Raw genomic sequence first — 23,068 nt, 5'->3', positions numbered from 1 at the left:
AACGATGTTGTCCAGTCGGTGTCCACACAAAGAATGATCGTTACGGCAGCGGAGCGGGGATTTTTAAGCTGACTGGCTGGCTCGAGAATTACGCATGTGTGAGACTGCGACCAATGTTTCGTTCATTTTTTTTCTTTTTCCTTTCCAATCGTGCTTCATTCTATTTCGCTGCTGCTCTGGTTGCCCATTTTGGTCGGTACGATTTGAGGAGCACAAAATGGACCAATCAAAAATGGGCACATAGTGCACTTGGACAATGCTTGATATTTCACAATTATTTAATTCTTTATCTCAAGAAAAATGAAATGTTATTCGTTATGATATATGCGTAGATATATTTCCTATCAATTGATGCAAAAACCTTTGCGATCTATTGAGAAATGCTCGAGTTATAAGCGTTCCAAATCTTGCATTTTTTCCTACTTGTTCAGTGCCTAGATTTCCATTTCACCCCCTATATCTTCCGGTTAGACGTAGTCCTACGTCAAAACGACATCCTCGGTAGCGTTATTCTCAATATGGCCAATCAAAACGTCCTCCAGTAATTGAAGATACATTTCGGAGTTCATTCGGGTGAAAATGAAACAAATGGGAAGCTTGCTGTGATAGGAAACGGCTCCCCACACTGTCAAACTTCCGCCCCCAAAGTTTCGCTTCGATCTCACGACATGCCGTTGACTTAAATTGTACCAATAGCAACTGTAACAGTCCGGACCATCCAAATTGATCTTTTTTCGCCGGAAAATACAACATTTCTCCATTCTAGTTTCCATTCCTTGTATTGCCAGGCGAAAATGAGATGGTTCTGCTTATGGGTGGCGGTCATTTTCGGCTTCCCTTGAGGTTTCTTCCACATGATGTTTGGTGACTTATTCAAGATGTGCGCAATATGCCTCTTCGTTACTGGATCAACCGATTCTGCCTTAATGTATGAGCAGGACATCGTTTCCTGGTTGCTTCCTGTGTTATTCGACCTTTAAGACGCAAAGTAACTTTGGTGTTCCCATTTGTGGGGTCGTTATATACCATATTTCTGGCACTATTTAAAGAAATTCCGTACCACTTCCTCAGATAGACCATTTTTTGTTACGATCGATCGGTTAGAAATCTTTCTGAATATCTTTATTATTTTCCGCCCTTCTTTCGTCAATAGAATACCTTTCGCCATTCCTTTAAATTCTACGTAAATCACTAATCTGACCAACTTCTTACGTTGTACATCTAATATTTATCTTGTAAATTGAACATTCCCAAGTATTTTTTCAAAAAACACAGATAAAGGCTTGATGATTGTGCGAAAACTTGATTTTTATGCCCCTGCGGCCAAAGGTATGTCTCGGGATAAAACGACGTTTGAATGTTTATATCCACCGATGCCGCCTTGTGTGTGAGTGATTGTCCTTTCAATAAAAGTGACTTAAATATATCATAACTACAGCAAATAAGTATCCCGATAAAAAGAACATTCCTAGTTGTTTTGTTAGTGTTTCATGTTTTTTTTTTCAAGTGCGGCATTCGCAGTGCGGCAAGACATTAGTTTAGTCTATCACTGCATACTCCATACAGCTCACTCATGAACGCAAAAAAAAAACAAATGAAAAGAGTCGTTCAATTTGGGAGAATGACTGGTATATTTCTCTCCCATAATGATATTTTTTAATTGATGAAAAACATTCAGATACTTTTTTTTTCGTCCAAAAATTTTTATGTGCGATCATGGAACCAAGAGTTTCAAAAACCTGAAAATTTCAGACAATAAGCTATCATTGCAAATAAGAGATCATTAATTCCTTTACAGTTGTTTCTAGGTTTAAAACATGTAAACCAAATTGGATTTTTGATATTTGTAATATGTGATGGTTAGCTTTTTTTGGTTGCTTAGTTTCAATTTTAAAATGGGCGTTACAACATATGATTAAAAAGTATTTAAACTTTAAAAAGTATTGTATGTTATCCATTCACAGCCTCTTCATTCAAAATAGATGCAAACATAAGGAAAGAATAAATGCTACTGCCATTTACCGCGGAGAGGTAGCGCAGCAGAAACATCGACACACGTTCCGTGCATCCCATCTAACCACCCTCCACCAGCAGCGCGCGCCTTGAGGGTGCTGCTACTCTATTTGTCATGGTACGCGCCTCTGGTGTCGTCCTAGTCTGCCGCCTGAACTCGCTATTTCCTTCTCATTCGGCATGGCACACTGCCAGGCATTGGCTCTTCGCTTGCCTTCGCTTGCTTTGTGGTGTGTGGTTTCGCCTCGCCTTTCGCTATGCCCACTGACTGTGACTGTGGCGTCGCACCATGTGCTCTGTTCTCTGGCAGCGCCCTTTCCAGTCGAGATTGTGAGACGGAACGTTTCGTTTGCGCTTACTTTACACGCTGCCGTTTTGTGCTGGTGCTGCCCCTTCGCGACCGACCCACACAGCCTGAAGGATTTTCGCGACTCACCGCGACGAGTGCTTAGTGCCGAACGGAATTTTGGTGACGATAGGTGTGCTGTTCGAAGTTTTGTTTTGGTTGCTGCCCGGTGTGAAGTGGCGTGAAGTGAACGGTAATATCGAGAGACGCGTGGCAGCGTGATTTTTGAAGGCAGTGGAACAGCTCGCGAATCCTGTTGGATCCCATGGTGTTTGGTGTTCTCAAGCAAGTGAAATAGTACAAGTGCTCTGATCAGAATTGGAAGTACCGATGAATGTTAGGATTGAATGATGTGTTGTTATCATGCGGATTAAAGTTAAACTGAAAGAATTCTGAAGAATATTGGATTTCGCTGTGAATTTTCCGGGCGCCTAGTTCTACGGCTTGAACTGATCGATACATTCAAGTGTGAATAAGTTTTCAAACATCTGCCTAAATTTTGGAGCTGAACAGTAGTGAGTATTATTTTGTTCCGATTCCTTATTATGTTTACTCATGCTGTGCCAAAAATGTTGCCAAATATAACAACAAAAATAGTGTGCATCAGATATTTGAACTGTTTCTACTCGCGTGAAGCAATATTGTGACGCAATCGTTTGTGAATAACAATATGTGCTAAAACAGAATCAACTGTTCATTATTGTTTGACGAGTATTCTAAAAAAATCTGGAATTTCTTCACTGATACAGTGTACTACCACTTTATTCCACGTCGTTGAAAAACCTCAACAAAAAGACCCATTTGTGTTTTATATAGCTTCCACAGTTTTTGTTGTAATGTTCAAAAGTTTTCTAATGGTTATTATCACAGTTATTCTTTTCTGTATGTCTGGAAACAATACGAACCAAGTGATTATCGTCAGAAATGACTGAGTTTTGTATGGGGATACTTGATTAAAAACCACCGTGCCATTCCAAATAAAATGAACACGTTACATATATTTTGCAATAGGTCTTTGGTTTATTTATTGAATAAAAATTGATAAACTTCCTTTCTTGCTTTCTTACGCGAACTGAGTGGTTTATTTATTTTGTCACTGTCTTACACCCCAAATTGTCAAAGAACGTTTGAAGAAACCGCACAAGAAAGTCATGCAAAATTAATAGGCTATTTTGCTAGTTACTACACCTGATAGTTCAGTACCGGATTTGTGAAACTATCTGTTGTCACGGTGTAAAATACATGACCTCTCCATTGTTAATCATTTTTCCAATGATCTAGTGCTTTAAGGTTTAAAATTGTTTATACAGTAGAACGCCGATTATCCGTGGTCACCGCGCCCAACGTAAATGCGAATAACGCAATGAAGGACTAAAAACAAGGTGCAAACAAAAAAAAAAGATAATTCAGCTAGAAAGCGGTTTTATCTTACAGAAATCATTCAACTATCCATCTGTAAGATAGTGTACTCCAGTGGCAAGATATTGTGAATGCCATGATGACAAAAAAGAGCAAATACCTTTCACCCACCGACTAAGACCTATAGAATTAACATGGAAAGCGCTTTCGTGGATAATCGAGGTTTTTCAAATCAATCATTAATCAAAAGTTGTTACTAAGCGGTTTGCATCATTTAATGTCATGTCTGGTGGAATTTTTTTTTTCCTAGTTTTGAAAACTACAAATATTTATCTTGCATTTTTCCAATTATAACGTCGCATAAGTGTCATCTAACGTATCCTTGCATCCTCTATTGAGAGGATTGGTTACATTCGCCCAAATATGAGCTAGAATTATAAAAAAGCAGGCAGTTATGAAAAACTTATTTGCAAAATCTTGCGCTGGGACAGATGTGGCGAACTATTGAAAACTAACCGTGACTCATTAAGAGGTTTGTAGATGAAAAATACAATACCTCAACAATAATCCATTATCATGCAAAAAACTCTCGATATTCCCGTCGCCATTTTTTCTTTAATTTTTTCACGGAATTGTCTCACAGCTATGTTTCAAATGGGTTCTAGAAAAGTACCGTCTTCTTATAGGAACCAAATGTCTCCCAGGCCAAGAACTTCGGTCGATGTTCGTAATAAGGTTCCAGCCGATTATAGTTTTGACAAAATGGAACGACTATCCAACGGGATCGTAATTCAGTTTTGTTTGTGTGTAATGGCAGCTTCTTCGGCAGCTCTTTTGGTTTCTTATCACTTCAAATAATTACATTAATTTTTATCACTTTTCAGTTCATTTCTCAGCCATAAATTGGTTTCGCTTGGAAACACAATTTTAGTTGGATCTCTTGCAAAATTTTCAAAAGCCCGTGACTATTCGGATGGCTTGTCGGCTTCAATTTTTGCACTATATTTATCAAAAAAATAGTCACAAATTTCTCGTCGTCGGGAGCATTTTTCACTACTGCCGAATTATTTTAATAGTGGTGATTGTATGTATTATTTATTAGGTGCACCGGTAAGTTTATTCGGTTTCACAACAGATGGCGTAACTTGATTATTATTCCAGTGAATCAAACTTTCAGACATTCGTTGGAAAGCTACTGTCATTGCGCGTCTTTTTCAGTATATGTCACAAAGTTGAAGCGTAAACAACATATTTTTTTGCCACTTCGAATATGTCGAATTTCGTACTAACGAGAATGTTTTTGCGAGGAGTGTTCTTCATTACTTCAATATGAAGAAAAAAGCTGCGAGAAGTCATTGCATTTTGGTGGAAGTTTATGGTGACCATGCTCCAACTGAGCGATTGTGTCAGACGTGGTTTGCACGGTTTAAAAGTGGTAATTTTGACTTGGAAGACGAAGAACGTTCCGGACCGCCAAAAAAGATTGAAGATGAAGAATTGGAGGCAGACTTGCAGATACACTTGGAGTAGCTCAGCAAACCATATCCGATCGTTTGAAAGCAATGGAAATGATCGAAAGATAGGACATCGGGTGCCGTATGAATTGAAGTCTCGAGACGTCGAACGTCGTTTTTTCACGTGCGATGAGCTGCTCCAACGGCATAAAAGAAAGGGTTTTTTGCATCGAATCGTAATTGGCGATGAAAAGTGGGTCCATTACGACAATCCTAAACGTCGGGCAACATATGGATACCTCGGCCAGGCATCAACATCGACGGCCGCCCCAAATATTCACGGCCAGAAGGATATGCTGTCTATTTGGTGAGACCAGCTGGGTGTGGTGTAATATGAGCTGCTAAAACCGAATGAAACCATTATGGGGGACCTCTACCGACGACAATTGATGCGTTTGAGCCATACACTGAAGGAAAAACGATCACAATACGAGCAAAGACACGATAAAGTTATTTTTCAGCACGACAATGCTCGGCCGCATGTCACGAAACCAGCCAAAACATACTTGGAAACGCTGAAATGGGAGGTCCTATCCCACCCTATCCCATAGATTAAAATAGCATTTTCTCCTTCGTCGCCACGTTATCCGGAACAATGTTTGTAGGGGGTTGTAATAACTTTATAGCCAGGTGATGTATATTGAGTATCCATGAGGGCTTAGGAAGTTTGTGTAGCTGCTGTATTGAACTGTTTTCATTAGGTGCTAAGTTCTGCTTATGTATAGGAAAGAGAAAGGAGATCGGACAAGTGCATTCGAGGAAGTGAAGCGGGCTTTTTAGGGAAGACATATATGGGGAACATAATATTAAGATCGCGACTACTCAAGCTGAAATAATCTGATATGCGCGAGTATAACCTTTCGATCTTCTAAGTCCGCAGCTAGTTAAATTCATTAATTGCATTTTTTACATAACCAAACAAGATGCTCGATATTATGACATCCTGGACCACGATTAAATAAATTGTTAGTAACAAGACCTACACAATAAAAACGACAATTGAGCACGAATCGATTGGGCATCATACAGTACAATAACTGATAGGGGAGATGGAGGTAAGATGGACATGTTAAGGAAAACTTCAATTATATCTTTGGAAACTCATGTTTTCCAAAACGTAAAAGCAGTTTCTTACAGTTCAACATACTGGTTTTCGAAAGAATTGGCCAAATGTTTTATAAAAATGTTTTTTCTCATGTTTTTTATTGAAATTAAAACAAGCTGAAAAGTAGAACATTTTTATCGAAGCGGGTATAATGGACATGTAGTGGGGGGAATATGGACAGGTCAATAATATACGAAGCGTAGAAGTTAATCGCTCGCGAGAGGAATAATTTCGCCCTCTCTCAGTGTTTGTGCGTCCAGTACCTGAAATAGTTCAACCTATTGGAGAATGAACTGAAAAGTTTAAACCCTCTTAAAGCCAAGAAAGAAGAAAAAGGAAAAGAGTTCAATATTCTTCCCTTCGTCAGAGACGAATGAACTCCCGGGTTTAAAGTCTCTTTAATTCAACATAATCATCTTCCCTCCACTTTCCATCATGTATTGGATGTGATTATGGATGTGACTGTCCATTTCAACCCCACCAGTGCAATTATTTCAATAATTTAAATTTATCACTTAAGAATGAATTTACTTTTCCGTACATACCTAATATTACTTCTCTGTCAACACGCAAACCGAAATATAACCATCAGCGAATTCAATTTTGCAATTAAACCACTCAAAATGCTTAATGCTTAAGCCACAAAAGTTACATTCACACGCGGAATCATGTTTGATTTTCGGTTTTTGTTTCCCAATTTCTGTTTTGATCAATATTCATTGTCATAGGATGGTTTAAATATTCTAGAATAGCATGTAGAAGGGGTTCTCATCAACAAAAAATTGAAATCATAATGCAACTATACAAATCAACCGCCTGTTAATCATGCTTATTATCGGTGACGTTAGAGGCGAATGAACTGCAAAGTTTAAAGCCTCTTAAAAACAAAGAATCAATCAATCGGTGAATGGAGAATAATTCTTTATACGCATCAACGCACATTGTGAGCTAACGCCCGAATTTGGGCAAAAATATTGCTCGTTGCGTCCGGGAGGAAAGCGAGTGTTTAGTGCAATCGAAAGAAAATATATCCATTTCAAATTGTCAAATTGTCAACTTTTTTAAAATATTAAATGTTCATGTTTTAGGAAAAAAAAAATAGTTGGATAAAGCGCTTGACCGGGTAAGGGAGTAAAAAGTGCCCCCAAACCGAATCACCAGCCGTATGGCAAAAATTGCATAGGATATCAAATAAGAAGTTTTGGCGGTTTTTTCAACCCCTATGGGTACCCTATCATGGTGAAAAACGTACTTTTTCGATTATTTTACGCCATCCTCAAAAGCTTCGAGGTAAAAATTTGAAAAAATAAATTGAATGTGCATCTTACAACGGTGTATCAAGAAAAATTATCAAAAAAATTTTTTATCAAAAATTTAAGTACTAAAAAAATATTGAAATTTTGAATTTTTTTTCACTGGATGTAGAGATTCAGTACTACTCTAATTCATATTGAAATGTGTTCCTACGGCTATTTCAGAGTTTTTCCAGTGTTGCGTGGTACGAAAAAAAATAATTTTTTTATATTTCCAAATATTCTGGCTGGGTAAGGGAATAAAAAGTGCCCCCAAACCAAATCACCAGCTGTATGGAAAATATTGTATAGGATACTAAATAAAACATATTGACAGTAGTAAAGCATATTTGAGTCCTTGTATAATACACCATAGGATGCACCTTTTCGTTTTTTTCACGCCATTATCAATAGCTTTGAGACAAAAATTAGAAAAAAATGCTGAAAGTACATCTTACTAAGGTGTAAATAAATATCTTCAAAAAAATTTTTCATCAAAAAATCAAATACTAAAAACATTTTTAAATTAATTTTAATTTTAATTTTAAATTGAACTTTTTTTATTCTGAGATTCAGTAGTACTCTAGTTTGTAATCAAACTTCTTCCTACGTTAAAAATTTGTTTTTCATTAAAAAAAATATTTTAATTAAAAAAAAATTATGCGTTTACGAGGATTGCAAAGAGTAATGATATTCACACGCATACGCATTCCCACATATACAAGTACTCCTCACCCACAAACTCATGAGTCGAGTGTATAAGTCTGGGATTCGTGTCTACATTTCATCATCTGGAATTGCGAATACAAAATCTGAATTTAAACAATCGAATCTTAATTTCGGATCTGATTCGGGAGTGAGAGATATAAACTCTGGTAGTTGCAAAGAATATAGAATCTGAATAAGCCGTCTGGAGTATGGATGCATAATCTGAGCCTATACTTGGTGTATTGGATATAGAATTAAATGTCGTTTTAACAGTTATAAGGTATAGCCTGTATTTGGATCTGAAAACTCTAGCTAGAGATAGGAATCTGTAAACTGGAATCTAAATCTTGGAAAAACATCTGAGACTTGGAATCTTCATCTATAATGTGAATCGGAATTCGCAATATAGATCAGAAATGTGTGCAAGAGATACGGAGTCACGATTTAATGGGGAGTCTGGAATTGGGAATTTGAAATTTGGTATTCTAAATTGTTATACATATTAAGAACTCGAAATTTTAGTATGGAATTTCGGATTTTCTCGGAATCTATAATCTGAGTTAGGAACATAGTGTATGCTTATAGATTAAAGTGAATCTGGCGGGCCTGTATTGAATTCAAAATCAAGTATTTCATTTCGAACCAACACATTGTAATCAAAATTTTTGCGGTCATACGTGATGAGATGACTAAAATCTGTAATTGAAAACTGATGGAAAGTTTGGATTTGAAATTCCCAATACTCTAAATCAGGGATTCTCGAACTATTTTGGTTTGAGATACCATCGACCCCTAATGCCTAATTTCTTCAAAAAAATTATCTTTATTTTATTCACATTTATCACATAATTCCTACAAAGTAGTGATTTCGCGGTTGGTTAGGTGAGTAAGTTTGACATCATTTTCTCATCAGTAGATAGACATAAAATTTAATAAATATCTAGTGTAATTAGTAATTATTAATACAAGTTAGAACAATTATATTTTATACTGAAATATGAGTCATTTATATAACAATTTGATTCACGTAACACAACTTATACAGTATGTTGAAAGTTTCAAATAAGAACTAGTGTTAATTTATAGGGGTCGATTTATAGATCTCGTCGACCCCCAAATTCAGTGTTCGTTTATGTCGACCCCTGGAAAACTGCTATTGACCACAAGGGGTCTGGAACTCGGAATCTTCATTCAGTACAAGTATATGGAATATGTCATTTACACATGAAGATAAACTGTTGAATTTTTGACGTGGGACTATGTCTAACCGGAGTATATGGAGGTGAAATGAAAACATAAACACAGAATATGCTGGAAAAAATGAAAGATTTCGAATGCTTATAACTCGAACATTCCTTAATAAAATATTTTTGCATCAATTGATAGGAAATATTTCTACGCGACTTTCACAATTAATAAAATGTTATTTTTCATGAGATAAACAATTGAATAATTGTAAAATGTCAAGCGTTATCTAAACGCCCTAACTGCCAAGTTTTGATAGGCCCGATTTACGGTTTCCCCAACACAGACTTCAAAATCAATGTGCCTGAGGGAATCCGCTTTGCAAATACATGCAAGTAGGGGGTATTTTTGTTCCCGCCGAATGAGTTTCACTAAGATGGATTTCAAAACAAAGATGCCTGGGCTAATCCACTTTGCAAATATGTGCAAGCTGCAAGTATTTTTGTACTCGCTTGTTTTTGTGCAGATTGAAATATGTTCTCCTCAAACATCTAACTATACTGAGAAGCCTGAGAAAATCGTCAATTCGGATACTAGAGGTGAATTAACTTTCGCGGTGCGAGAACTCAATGTAAATTACAATGATCGTTCGAAAATTCTTCTGTTCTTATATTTTGGTAGTCCTCGGCATCATATCAAACGTTAAAAACGGTCATCTAATTTACCTATAATGAAGAACATAATCTATTACGATGCATGAATTGATCTTACATGGCAATATATATTGTTTCATTAAATCGAGCATTTAATCAATACAATACAAATGCTTACTAAGACAACGGTAGTCCCACGTCAACCTTGTGGATATATCATAGATATAACCCACCTATTTTTTCATCGGTAGTTTGATTCGGAATTTAAAATGCCGCTCAGAGTCGAATCTGTAATTTCTGTTTCAGATCCAGATTCGAATGAGGAATCGGGAATATGTATCAGGAATCCGTGTAATAATTGTAATTGTAATTGTAGATATCTGATTAACTGATTAATTGAAATCTGGAATTAGAAATTGAGATATCTGAAGTCTAGAATTCATTCTAGTTTTATATATTAGAGCAAGACTTTTTTTTCGATTAGAATGATATTAATACAAGTTGTTTTCTGTAACGAAGGAAATTCCATTGGGATAATTAGTTTTCATTCATAGTTATCTCATTGTGATATTGATATTGAATTATATAGAATTTCCAACGAACCAAGCCGATATATCGAAATAACGATATTTAATCTAATTATTCGTTATGAAGTTAAATTAGATCCATCAGTTGAACACAATTTTATTTAATTTCCACAAAATCAACCAACGGATGAAAACAAATCTCACCGTGTACCTTAATTGCCCACAAGACAAAAGCCATCGGACGAAAATCCACACCGTCCGCGCGGAGCACAATTTGCATAATTATGTACGTGTAAACTACCCTTGTATTATGCTAATCCAGACGTTCTACTTCCCGCTTGCCTTCATCATCCCCCGCGCACATCACAAACCGCTGCTGTATGTTGCACTTTCGGTGTTTCGGTGTCCATAATTGTTTCACTTCCAGCGGCTTATTTTTTTGCTGACAGTTTCACAAAACTTTTGAAAACATGTAACGCATATTATCCTCGCCACGGATGCGTCACTTTTCCGTCCTCGCTAATAGACGTATGTTTTAGAGCGGGAGCTGTGTGTTATTATTTGTTGAAGGTGATTCGAATGACTTGTGTGAAATACCATCCATTCAATCACCTGCCAGTGTGTTTCGGGGTGACACGGTGATTCAACCCCATCGATTTTTGCCCCCCGGGACCAAGAAAAATCCCATTCACCTAAATGGTATGCAAGCATCGTGCGTCGCGATCTAGATCTGGATTGCGCGGGGGGGAGCGGGACTATTTAAGATCCCCGGATAAGCTCACCATTCTGCTTCCATCAGAGTGCCTCTGAAGCCACGGACCAAGAGGGTGAATGCGTACCATCCGATTCCACAAATTCCTCCGCGCTAGATCGATTCAAATTCCTCACAAATATATTTATGACCTTTTTTCACGCGTCGAGTGGATTCGGTTCGTTTATACGGGTGGTTTAGAGTGGATCGTGTATTTGGAATTTTTTCCTCGCGCCGTTTATGCGAGAATTCGAAATGTCTGAGTTCAGAAGTGTGGTTTATTGCAGTGAAAGTTTCCGTGGAAGCCATGATTGATGGAGGGTGGATTTCATGATGAGTGTCCGCTCAATCCTCCTTGAATGGTGGTTTCGTTTTTGTTTTATGAAAACTGTTTTGGTATTACTCTGAAGCAATCACACATTCTCTCAGGGGTAACTTTGGTATGACGATGTTCAGCGCATTCTCGTTGTGGCTTGTAGCGCGGAGTATCCGAGAGTAACGGCCGTTTTACACGCCAATCGAAATCATTGTTATTATTCAGCTGCGTTGGTCATTTTTGGCACCTTCAGGTGCACTTTTGAACGTCAGAGTGAATTCCACTGTTGAATCCAAGAGGGTGGTGAGTGTCGGGAGCAAGGTAGAAGGGAGGTTAAATGTCACAAAAACAGTGGCCCGGTAATAAAAATTATTTTAATTAAGATAATTTCATATTTTATTCATCATGTTCATTTGAATATTTAACACATGGTTGCTGGTAGGCGAGCGGGTTGTGATTGTGGATCTTGTTTTGTTCTGCTTCTTCCTCCAGCGGAGGTTTTTATTTATTTATTTTGAAATTGAGTTGTTGAAAAGTGTAGACGCTTTGGATATGATTTGGGTGAGGCACCAACAACTTACGTTCTCTTGTTCCACCTGACCTTTCATGGTCCTGATGCAAGTTATGAGGCACTTAATTAAGCTTGTTTTTATACATGTTTTGGTCGGATTCGCGGAGAATGTAAACAAGTGAATTTTGTCTACATTGATATGCTCTGACATATTCACTATCGATTTGTATAATGATTTAGCTCAATTTTTCCTCACTCCCACTTGACCCACAGACAGCGTAACAACCCAGGCGGCACCTGTGAGAAACGGTAGCGCCATGAAATGGTCCTTCTGCCCGACCTGTATTTATGACTCTGACCGACCCTGTCGTGATTGAAACACAGCGTGAAACCCACGAAGGCCGGAATGATGGATGCATTTATGTAAATTTAAACAAACAATAATTGTCTACTAATGATTCGATAAAAGCCGGTGTCATCAACTGTCACTGTCACCAGCGTCATTCATTCCCCTGGCCCCTGGTTAATGGGTAATACGGTGTGATACCATAGCGACGACGAACGATGGAGAGCAACGGAGAAGCAACAATCAGAAGTCGTCATGTTGTTAGATTTTGAACCTCCTCCTCCTCGCTTCACTGGCGTTTGGGCAGCGACAGCAAGCAACAAGGGCAGCAGCTCACCGGGTGATGACTGTGGGATGATGCTCAAGTGTTTTCCAGAATGATGAGCATACAGGATGGGCAATAAAGATTAGATAAACTTTTAGTTACCCGAAATTTATTGATTTGAGGAAATAACATGTCAGTCCGTAAAAGATTATGGCTTAGCTGGAAATTTTATTCATAAAATTAGCTACAAACAAACTCGCGCCCACTGGGCCACGGTTCAGGTTAGCTTTTCGTACCCAAAGCTTCAAGAGCCCCTTGACGGCGTTTTGTTGCATGCGTTTTTCACCTCATTTGGATAGGCGCTTATCGCGGCTCCTAAAATCTTTGCTGCATCAAATTAAACACAGAGCACAACACAACAAACACCTCCCTTGAAGAGAGCCGGAGACTCCATTATCGTACTCGAATGTTCTCGTGTAGTTTCACACGATTAGAAAAAAAAACTCTCTGAATTTTGATCGATCAAACTGTATTGGAGCCATTGTCAGCTCTATATTTGAATTTCCGCGAGTTGGCCGTTATTCATATTCACAAAAGTTTATAGATTGAAGTTCGTGAAAAATTCCTATGTTCTGTTTGGTTTTGATGTTCATCTAGAGGTTATATATCAGTTTGATCAAGAAGTTCGAGATAGAATTTCATTCATCAAAATGATATCCAGCCAATATGGAACATAAATTGTTCCTTTAAACTATACGAATAACATTTTTTTTGCTCAATCGTACAAAAGAATCAAACAGAGTCATGTCAGGAAGATTCGATGTCTACTGGAAAACTTTGATTTCATTCTTAGTTACGATGCACCTTGATCAGAAAGTTGCCAAAAATTCCCACTAGCTTTTTGATGTAGGACTACGTCTTACTGGAATATATTGGGGGTAAACTGAAAATTAACTCTGAACGTGTAAGAAATAATGAAAGATTTCGCAAGATTCCACATCACAATCCGTTCGTCTACCGGCCACCGTGTGTTTAACATTCAAATCAACATGATAAATAAAATATGAAATTATCTTAATTAAAATAATTTATACATAAATAAAATACTCGACCATTTCTCGACAGATCGCAAAGAATTTATTTGACGTCATTTGAATGGAAATATTTTATTTCTGCGCATCCATCACAATATTCTTTTTGTTTGCATTAACCGAATGCGCTAAATCCCACGTTTTGATTGGTTCAATTTTTGTTGCCCAAGTTTTGCCGTCTAAAAGGGGTATTTGCGTGCGGAAGCAAAGAAGAAGAAGAGTGCGAATATAACTATCAACTGAGACTCCGCTTTCACATGGATTTCAATTCTACTCTCGGTCCAGCCGGCCTCAGACGTTTAATACTTTCCGTAGTTACTGTAGATTCTGAGCTTCAAATTGTTTGGAAGTGCGTGTGTGTGTCAGTTTGTGTGACAATGTAAATATTTATATTTGATATGGACTCATATCAGCTGTCTTCTACTTCTTTTTGAATTATAGAGACTTTAAACTTTAAGTTCATTCATCTCTAGCCCTGAGAGGGGCTCTTGTGAAGAAAACTCTACTTCAAATTCCTTCCCGACCTGCCTTGAGAAAGATACTTCATTGTCGTTCGACGCTCCTCAGCAAATTGTGTCTGCTTTCGGGATCATCAAATCTGTTGTTCAACAGTTGATTTCGGGGTTCAGGATTCGGTTCGTCCTAATCCGACCGATGGCCCTAATCCGACCTAAAAAAGATGGTCCTAAACCGACCTCAAAAAGGTGATCCTATATCGTCCTTCTATTTTGCTTCGTAGTTATTTAAGACGTTCACTCAGGTGCTTATCATACCGGGGGAATGCATCTTACGCGTGAGCGTGTTAAAACATGTAGTTGCGGCTGTGTGTTTGTGTGTGCATATATGCGTGCTGTGTGTGGGCGCTTGTGATTGCGTGTCGACCGCTGATCGTTGAGCGTTGAGTGTTGAGTGTTGAGCGCTGAGTGGTGAGTGTTGAGCCTGTACGGAATATGAGTGTTGAACGTTGAACGTGAAGCGTTAAGTGTTAAGTGTTGAGCGTTGAGCGTTGAGCGTTGAAAGTTAAGTGTTGAGTGTTGGGCGTTGAACGTTGAGCGTTGAACGATGAGCGTTGAGTGTTCAGTGTTGAGCAATTGACGTCGAACATTTGTTTCCGTTTCCGCTTCCGTTTCCGTTTGTACATGTGCTCTTTTACTTCCACCATTTCGCTTCCAAACGATCTTTGTCTCTTTTTGTCTACTTCCACTTCATAAATTTCATTTCCGGTTGATTAGAATCGTTTTCAATGAACCGGAAGCCACCTCTTTCGTTTCAGAAATGGTATAGAAATACAATATTCGACTTCCGCTGTTATAGTATTTTCACCTAATAGTCATATCGTAGTAGTTTTCCCTCGTTACTAGTCGCAAACTGGAATTCAAAATATGTTTAGAGAACCTCCTTTGAGGCCCTCTGCTCTGGTTCTCGATAGTTTCAAGTTCTTTTTCGGACATGCTAGTTTTGTTTATTTCACATTCTTCGTGAGTGCGAAAAAGATAGCAGCGAAGATGGTCGAAAGAAACACCATCTCACCAAATGTCAAAGTTCGAGTTAGAAGGAAAATAACCTCAAAAGGTTTGATGTAGTGATCTAGAACCAGAAACCGTGTCTCCATGCACCTCAATTAATCACATTGTCGAGCAATAAATAAGAGATTTTACAAGTTTTATCCAAATAAAGTTTGTATTCAAAAAATTGACAAAAATTGCTGTTTACCTTCACACGCACTGACGAAACTACCCATGCAGTATCGATCATAGTAACCCATGAGTCAGAAGAAAAAAATTGACAGCTCTATCAGTCGAACTCTAACCGTGATGACGAAAACAGTGAAACTACTCCGTTCAGAAGTGTGCGCGTGCAAAGAACGGTACCTTGCCGCATCAGAAACGAACATCGTGTGGCACTTTGTGGACGCCGGATACGCCCGTTCCGGCATCTACAACATCTTGGCACTATTGGACAACAATCAAATCATCGTGAGAAAGCCCGGTTCCGGACGGCCGACGAACCTGAGCGACAAGAAGCTACAAAGGAAGCTGAAGAGGAAAATCGAGGGAAAAGTGGCTACATCGCTGCGTGTGCTTGGCCGGGAGGTCGGTGCAACCGACTAAACAGTGAAAACAGTACTTGGCGAGCATGGACATACATGTCAGGAAGCGGAAGTCCCGTCCACTGGTCTCGGAGCTGCAGGGAATGACGCAGTGGCAGCGGCGGAATAAGATGGCCAAGTCGATTTTACCGGCGAATCGCAACGTGGTGGTGGTGATGGACGACGAGACCTATCTCGACTGGCAGGACACTTCGTATTTTACTTCCCCCACGAAGGAAGTGCACTCCAAAGTGAACACCATTCGAAAAAAGTCCATTTTTTTTAATGCAAACGTTAAATCCGTATTTTCTAGAGGTTCTAGAAGTAAAGATCCTCAAATATTGTTTCACAGTAATGTGGTGAGTTGTGAGAAACGTTATTTTACTCGAATGGTTAGTTAATAGCTTTTCTCGCTATTTTATGAACTACATATAAATACAACACGAAGCTTCGAATGAAATTCTATTTTCCAAGCATTGGAATTGGTAAAAAATCATTTTATATAAATCAAAATCGAACTTCTTAAAATAAAACGATTTTACAGGATCTAATTTTCTTCCAGTTTTTTAAGAGCAATCTTCCAATTTTCGAAATATATTAAATTTAAAGCAAACCTGCTTGCACGTGTTTTGGCTTGTCTCCAATTTTTACCTATTCCAAAAAATGGTTCAAGGAATTTTGTGTGCAAAACTAGAAGAGGGTTCTAAAACGAAAAACTAGAAATAACTAGGTTCCAAAGCGAAAAACTAGAAGAGGTCAGTGGGTAACCGGGTGACGTAGGATTAACGTTGGCTTAGCAATCAATAAGTAACAAGCATATAACTCTTAAACATTTCATCTTTCGAATAAAGTGATTATCATACAACTTCGTTTAGCCGGAAAAGTATTAATAACGCTTAAAGGAAGAATCGATTTCTCCTCGCAATTACCCAGCGCAAATAATATCGCCTCCCCAAGCCCCGACAAGTGGAATCATCGATCTCTTACCCAACAAAAAAATAAATGCAATTGGGAGAGAAGAGCATAATGCATAACCGTGTGAGCGTGACGTCTCTGCCCGTAGATCAATGTTTTGGAGAAAAATCGGAAAATTTTCGGAAAACTCCGAAGGATGGTCGGGAAATTCGGAAAATTGATTTCCCATATGTTTTAAAATCACATCTTGATAAGCGTTGTCGGTCCATTCAATGTTTGCGCTATCGAAATTGATCTGTGTTTGAAAGTGGAAATGGATTTACAGGTGAAATAACGCACTCCTATATTCTTTATCTATCTATCTAAAGGGTGTGTCACATCAAATTGCATCACGGAAAAAACGCTGTAGAAATTTAATTTTTAGGAATTATATCTTCAGCTTTCGCTTATAATCAGGTAAGAGTGTATGGATCACGTTGGCCATGCTTCACTGTCAATTTTTCGTAAATTTGGAAAAATGTCGTCGAACGAAAAAGAGCGTCGTGAATTAATCCTGTGCACTCATTTTGAGAATCCGGAGTTGTCACATCGGGACATCGGTAAGATGCTGGGAATCGTCCAATCCACGGTCAGCAGAGTACTAAAACGATACTTTGAGAACCTAACCATCGACCGGAAGGTGAAGAACGGCAAAAATGGATGCTCCGTCAGTGAAAAATATCACAAGCGCGTAGTTAAGCAGTTTAGACGTGATCCGAGAAGTTCGGTCCGGGATGTCGCCAATAAGCTGAATTTGTCAAGTTCATTCGTCCAGCGGACCAAGCAGCGGGAGGGCCTGCGTACATAGAAGGTTCAGAAGGCTCCTAACCGCGACGAAAGGCAAAACATGGTGGGGAAGACGCGAGCCCGGAAGCTGTACACCGAAATGCTGACGAAGCCGCATTGCCTGGTAATGGACGACGAAACCTACGTCAAAGCGGACTCGTCAGCTGCCGGGCCTGTTGTTCTTCTCCGCAGAGGACAAATTCAGCGTTCCGGAGGAGATTCGCAAGCAGAAACTATCCAAGTTTGCCAAAAAGTACATGGTGTGGCAAGCGATCTGCTCTTGCGGAAAGCGGAGCGCCTCCTTCGGTATGACCGGCACGGTAAACGGGCAGGTTTACCTTAAGGAGTGCCTACAGAAGCGCTTACTACCACTATTGAAGCAGCACGAGGGCCCGACCATCTTCTGGCCGGATCTCGCTTCGTGCCACTAGTCAAAGGACGTGTTGGAGTGGTACGAAGCCAACGGGGTCACCTTCGTGCCAAAGGAAATGAACCCGCCCAACGCGCCGGAGCTTCGCCCAATAGAGAAATATTGGGCGATTATGAAGCAGGCCCTCCGGAAGAACCCAAAAGTTGTCAAATCGGAGGCGGACTTCAAGAGAAAATGGATTTCTGTTCAAAAAAAACTACAACCTGACGTTGTACAGAACCTTATGGACGGGGTAAAGAGGAAGGTGCGAGCATACGGGCTTGGGCTCGAAGTATGAATAAAAAGAAAATGCCAAAAGTTGTTTAATAGTTTTTATTTTACTGTCTAAAATTTTCAAAAGGATCGGTCTACTGGGCGAATTTCTACAGCGTTTTTTCCGTGATACAATTTGATGTGACACACCCTTTATGTATCTGTAAGGCTATCTATCTATCTGTAAGGCCAAATGTGTTACTAAATTCAAAACCCGAAAAAGGAACGGTACGATTTAAGTCGTCTTTATTTTGTTGTATTTGTCTTGGCCATTAGATCAATATAGCGGATAGAAAAATCGGAAAATTCTGAATTTTCCGAACTTCAATTCCGTAAATTGAATACCTATGTGTTCGAAAATTACATCATGATAAGCGTTGTTAGTTCATTCGCTGTTTGCGCTAACGAAATTGATCGCATTCCTATCTATATATAAAAAACGAAGGCCAAATGTGTTGTTAATCGCAATATCCGAAAAAGGGAAGGTCCCTTTTGAGCCGTCTTTATTTTGTTATATTTGTTGTATTCTGCCCATAGAACAATGAATTGATGAGAAAAAATTTAGAAATTTGTTCTAAAGAATTCATATCAAAATAATAATTTTGGCCGGACGAAGTTCGCCGGGGTAGCTAGTTAATCAATAAAAACACGTGAAATCCATGCGGTGAAAATACTCCGGCCATGACGGCTTCTGTATTTTTACGAGCACAGGAGATTTTTAGGCGGTTTTAGAGTCAGCAAACATCAAAAGCAATAGTACCGAAGTGTGAAGCCACGGGTATAAAACGCAAGAGCTCCTGATGCAACCCAAATTTTCTGAGCGGCTGTATTTCTGCACCACATAGTTCAACATTGATTTGGAAGTGGATCCCAATAGAGTATTCTGGCAATGTTTCGGTGTTTGGATATACTTTTCCTAATCAGATCTACCTTTAATGTTTCATTGTTGATTTCACACTTCTGTTCAACAAAAAACTAGCTTGCAATATCGAGACAAAACACAAAAACATCACCGTGGCCAGAAACATCTAGTGGAACATCCAACTGCTACTCTTTATATGCTCACAAAACATTGGTCTTCAATAAAAAAAAACAGGAAGTGGGTTATATCTGTGGTATAACCGCAAGATTGACGTGGGACTATCGTTGATTTAGTGATCATTTGTTGGAAGTTGAATCTAAATCCATTCTGAATGAATGAATAAACGAATATTTGGGGGACTTCGGAAACGAGAGTGTTACGTTGGAGGCACAAGGTTTTATGCATCCAATATTGGATACGAAAATATTTTACTGATGGAGAAGAATAATCTTCAGAAGTTTTCCTGTTATTTGCACTTGATTGAAAAATCACAAAACGAAATGCATTTGATCGAAGTATTATATGATAAAATAAATAAAAATAAGAGAATTAACAAATAAAATATGAATAGAAAACATTAAAATAAATTCTTTCGCTTGAATGTAATTTTCAATTCCAAGGGGAACTGGCAGATTATTTTACAGCAACGATAACATCTTTCCGGATTCTTCTCGATTGCTCAATAACCACAAAACGAAAAGAGTTGCGCGCGTGTATGTGTGTGTGGCGGCTGCTCCGATGCCTCAAGCGGAACCAATTTTCGATGCTGTTACTTTCTTGGTCGCCTTCTCAGTGGCATCACTCTCCTCCTGATAGATTCCTTCTGGCCTAAGGTGCACAAACAGGCTCTTGGTGATGCCGTTCATCAGCACTTTCATGATGAACGAAGCTAGCTTCGCCAAAACAGCGACAACATGCTCCAATCGTTGTTCAATTATAACTGAGAGGATTTCCGACCAGCGCTCGCTTATATACCGATTGATGATTTCAATAACCTGTTTTGAAAGCATGTTTAAGGCTATTGAAACAAGTTTTTGGATCAAAAAGTAACAAGTATATAACGCGTAAACATGTTATCTTTCGATTGAAGTGTTTATCATACCATTTCGTTCAGTTGTTTAGGAGCTATTAACGCTCAAAATCTCGGTCTCCGGCGAAACGCTTTCGTTTTCGAAACTTTGATTTTACACCCCGGTATAAAATGAAAGACGTAGTCCTACGTCAAAAGGTTACACTGAAAAACATAATGCACTGAAAATAATTTTGATTTCGCAACAAAATTGAATTTCTCATGAAAATCAGGACACAGACTAGGTTGTGAATAATAAATCAGGACGTCCCGAATAGATCTCAAAATCAGGGCATGTCCTGCTAAATCAGGACAGATGGTAACCCTATGGATGAAGTAATAACTGGTGACGAATCATAGGTTTACGGTTAGGACGTGGAACCTCAATGGATGCCGCTGATTCAGAATAGGCAAAAATCGAAGACAAGCCAAAACATGTGCAAGCAAAGCCGATGTCAAACATTCAAAATGGTCGAGTTTGTCGCATGAGTTTCAACAGAACACCGTAAAAATATCTAAAATGGAATATATGTAAACCGCGGAAATCCAAAACTAGCGATACATTTTTAACAGAACTAGTACTCATCGAATATTTGATCAAAGCAACTGAAAAATCTTGGTTTCATTTATATGTTACTTTATATGAATTTCTTTTGACCGATTAAGGAAGTGATCTTAATGTCAATGAATCGTATTTTATTTTTCGGTTAAGAAATTGAATATTTATGCGAATTATATAGGGACGATTTTTCATCAAATGACTAGAATTTATAACCTTTTTTCGGTTTGATGGAAATTGAAAATTCGTTCCATTTGACTCCAATTTTCACATTTCATTCTAATAATTGTAAAAAAGTCAAATGGTCATTCACATTCAGAACTTGCAAACGGGCTCTGTTCGATGGATAACGCAGCCCAGTCGCTGTTGGTCGGTTCACAGATTCTCCACAAGCCTCAAGCCCGTGCGGCTCCCCTAATTCGCGAACGCCATCACGTTTTCTCACCGACCGAAAGTCCCATGCATCGTGCGGCAACAGCGCTCGGAACGGAATCGCGCGCATATCGAAACGCAAAACAAGTGTTTATTACAAATCACTCTTTGAATACATTAATATTTATTAACAGCGTCGTTTGGCGAGGACTACTTTTTACTGGTTAGTGTGGCTTCTGTGTTGACAGCGAAGCCTCACCCCTATGGGTCGGAAGATGGCAAAGATTCACGGCTGCAAGCAAGAAGGCAAAAGTGAGTCGATCGTTCATGCTTGCTTGCCCACACACACAAACACCTACCCATACACACGAATAAACATAAGCGCGGAGTTTTCCACGCGAGGGTCTCTCACGCCAACCATGAGCGGTGGTCGGCTGTTCCGTTTGTTCATGCTGTGAATTGAATGGGTGGCAATGGCCAAGGAGCGGGTAGTAGCGAACAGGTTTATCGCCTTATTAATCTAAACGACACATAAGCTGAAAACGTTTTAGCATGATACCTCCCCGATAGCTGAGCTCATGATACCACTTAGCGGCTGACGGTCTGGATTGTGGAGCAGATTATTGAATTTTATTGACAGTGTTGCTGTCTGGTGCCACCGCCAGTCTGTACCATTTTCCCACCAGAGTTTTCTATTTTTGCACTCTCCTAACGAGTGATCTGGCCGAGATCGTGACAATTAGATTGAAACGGTTTAATTGATTAAATTAAATGTCGTGTATATCATGGGATAAGTTGGACGATAACATGGGGCCGAGTAAATTCATTGATCACCCAATTGTGCATCATAATAATTGATTAAGACGATACAACAGATAGTATTCAGAAAATTCCCCGAACCTCAAATAACAAATCACTCAGAGTTACGTAAAACTGCATGTGGTCAAAAACAAAACCATGATGCCATCTCAGTTTTATGGATCATATTTCAAAAGTAGTCGGTCCGACCGCCCAAAAAAACAGTAGCCCTTCGGGAGGCAACATATATTCTATTAGTAAGCTACTTTCGAATCGGACAGAACATTACAAACGAACTGAGAAGGCTTTCTGCCTAATTCTCGATATCCCGCTTCTACCCGAGTTTTTTTTACGATCAAAGCTCATCTCCCCCCAACCGGGTCCTCTTCGCGAGCCTCGTCAATCCTTATCTGATTTCGTCGCATTAATTTCATTATTTATACATCCATCCTTCTTTATTTTATTCGCTCACGTCTTGCCAGATTCGCTCTTGGCACGGTTTTTCGTTTCGTTGTTCACTTGCTCGTTCGGCGTTCAGTGCCCAAACATCACACCCGTTTTCTGAATGAACCTGGAACCGGTCGGGGGTCCCTCGAGCGGAGATACGACTTGTCAACACCGATCGGTGTGCTACTCTTCTCGCTGGAAGCTGAGCGCAGTCGGGATCAATCAGCGACGGGTCGCTTTCGGACGACAGCAGCAGATCGGTAGGATATCGTCTTGTTAAAAGATTAAAAATTTGTCGTATATTTTATAATGACCACACAAACAGAATTTCTCTATCTCTCTTCCTATCGTGCCGAATTTACGATTATATCCCGTGGCTGCATAAGAAAATGGGTGCCGATGATCGGGAGAAATGAAAATAATGATTAGCTTCGATGCGCATTCAGATTTAACAGGGCTGGAACCGTT

General features: G+C 39.1%; 1 protein-coding gene across 1 annotated transcript in view; it reads left to right on the top strand.

Moving 5' to 3' along the window:
* Positions 1 to 2,363: 2,363 nt before the first annotated feature.
* Positions 2,364 to 23,068, top strand: part of LOC129779466 (paired box pox-neuro protein) — a 140,824-nt gene continuing 120,119 nt past the window's right edge. The window contains exon 1 of the mRNA XM_055786947.1: positions 2,364 to 2,874. The gene's annotated coding sequence lies outside the window, so the exon portion shown is untranslated. The remainder of the gene's footprint in view (positions 2,875 to 23,068) is intronic.

The sequence above is a fragment of the Toxorhynchites rutilus genome, chromosome 3, assembly GCF_029784135.1.
Source record: "Toxorhynchites rutilus septentrionalis strain SRP chromosome 3, ASM2978413v1, whole genome shotgun sequence".
NCBI classification, from domain to species: Eukaryota; Metazoa; Arthropoda; class Insecta; order Diptera; family Culicidae; genus Toxorhynchites; species Toxorhynchites rutilus.
This window is presented reverse-complemented; position numbering and strand designations above follow the sequence as displayed.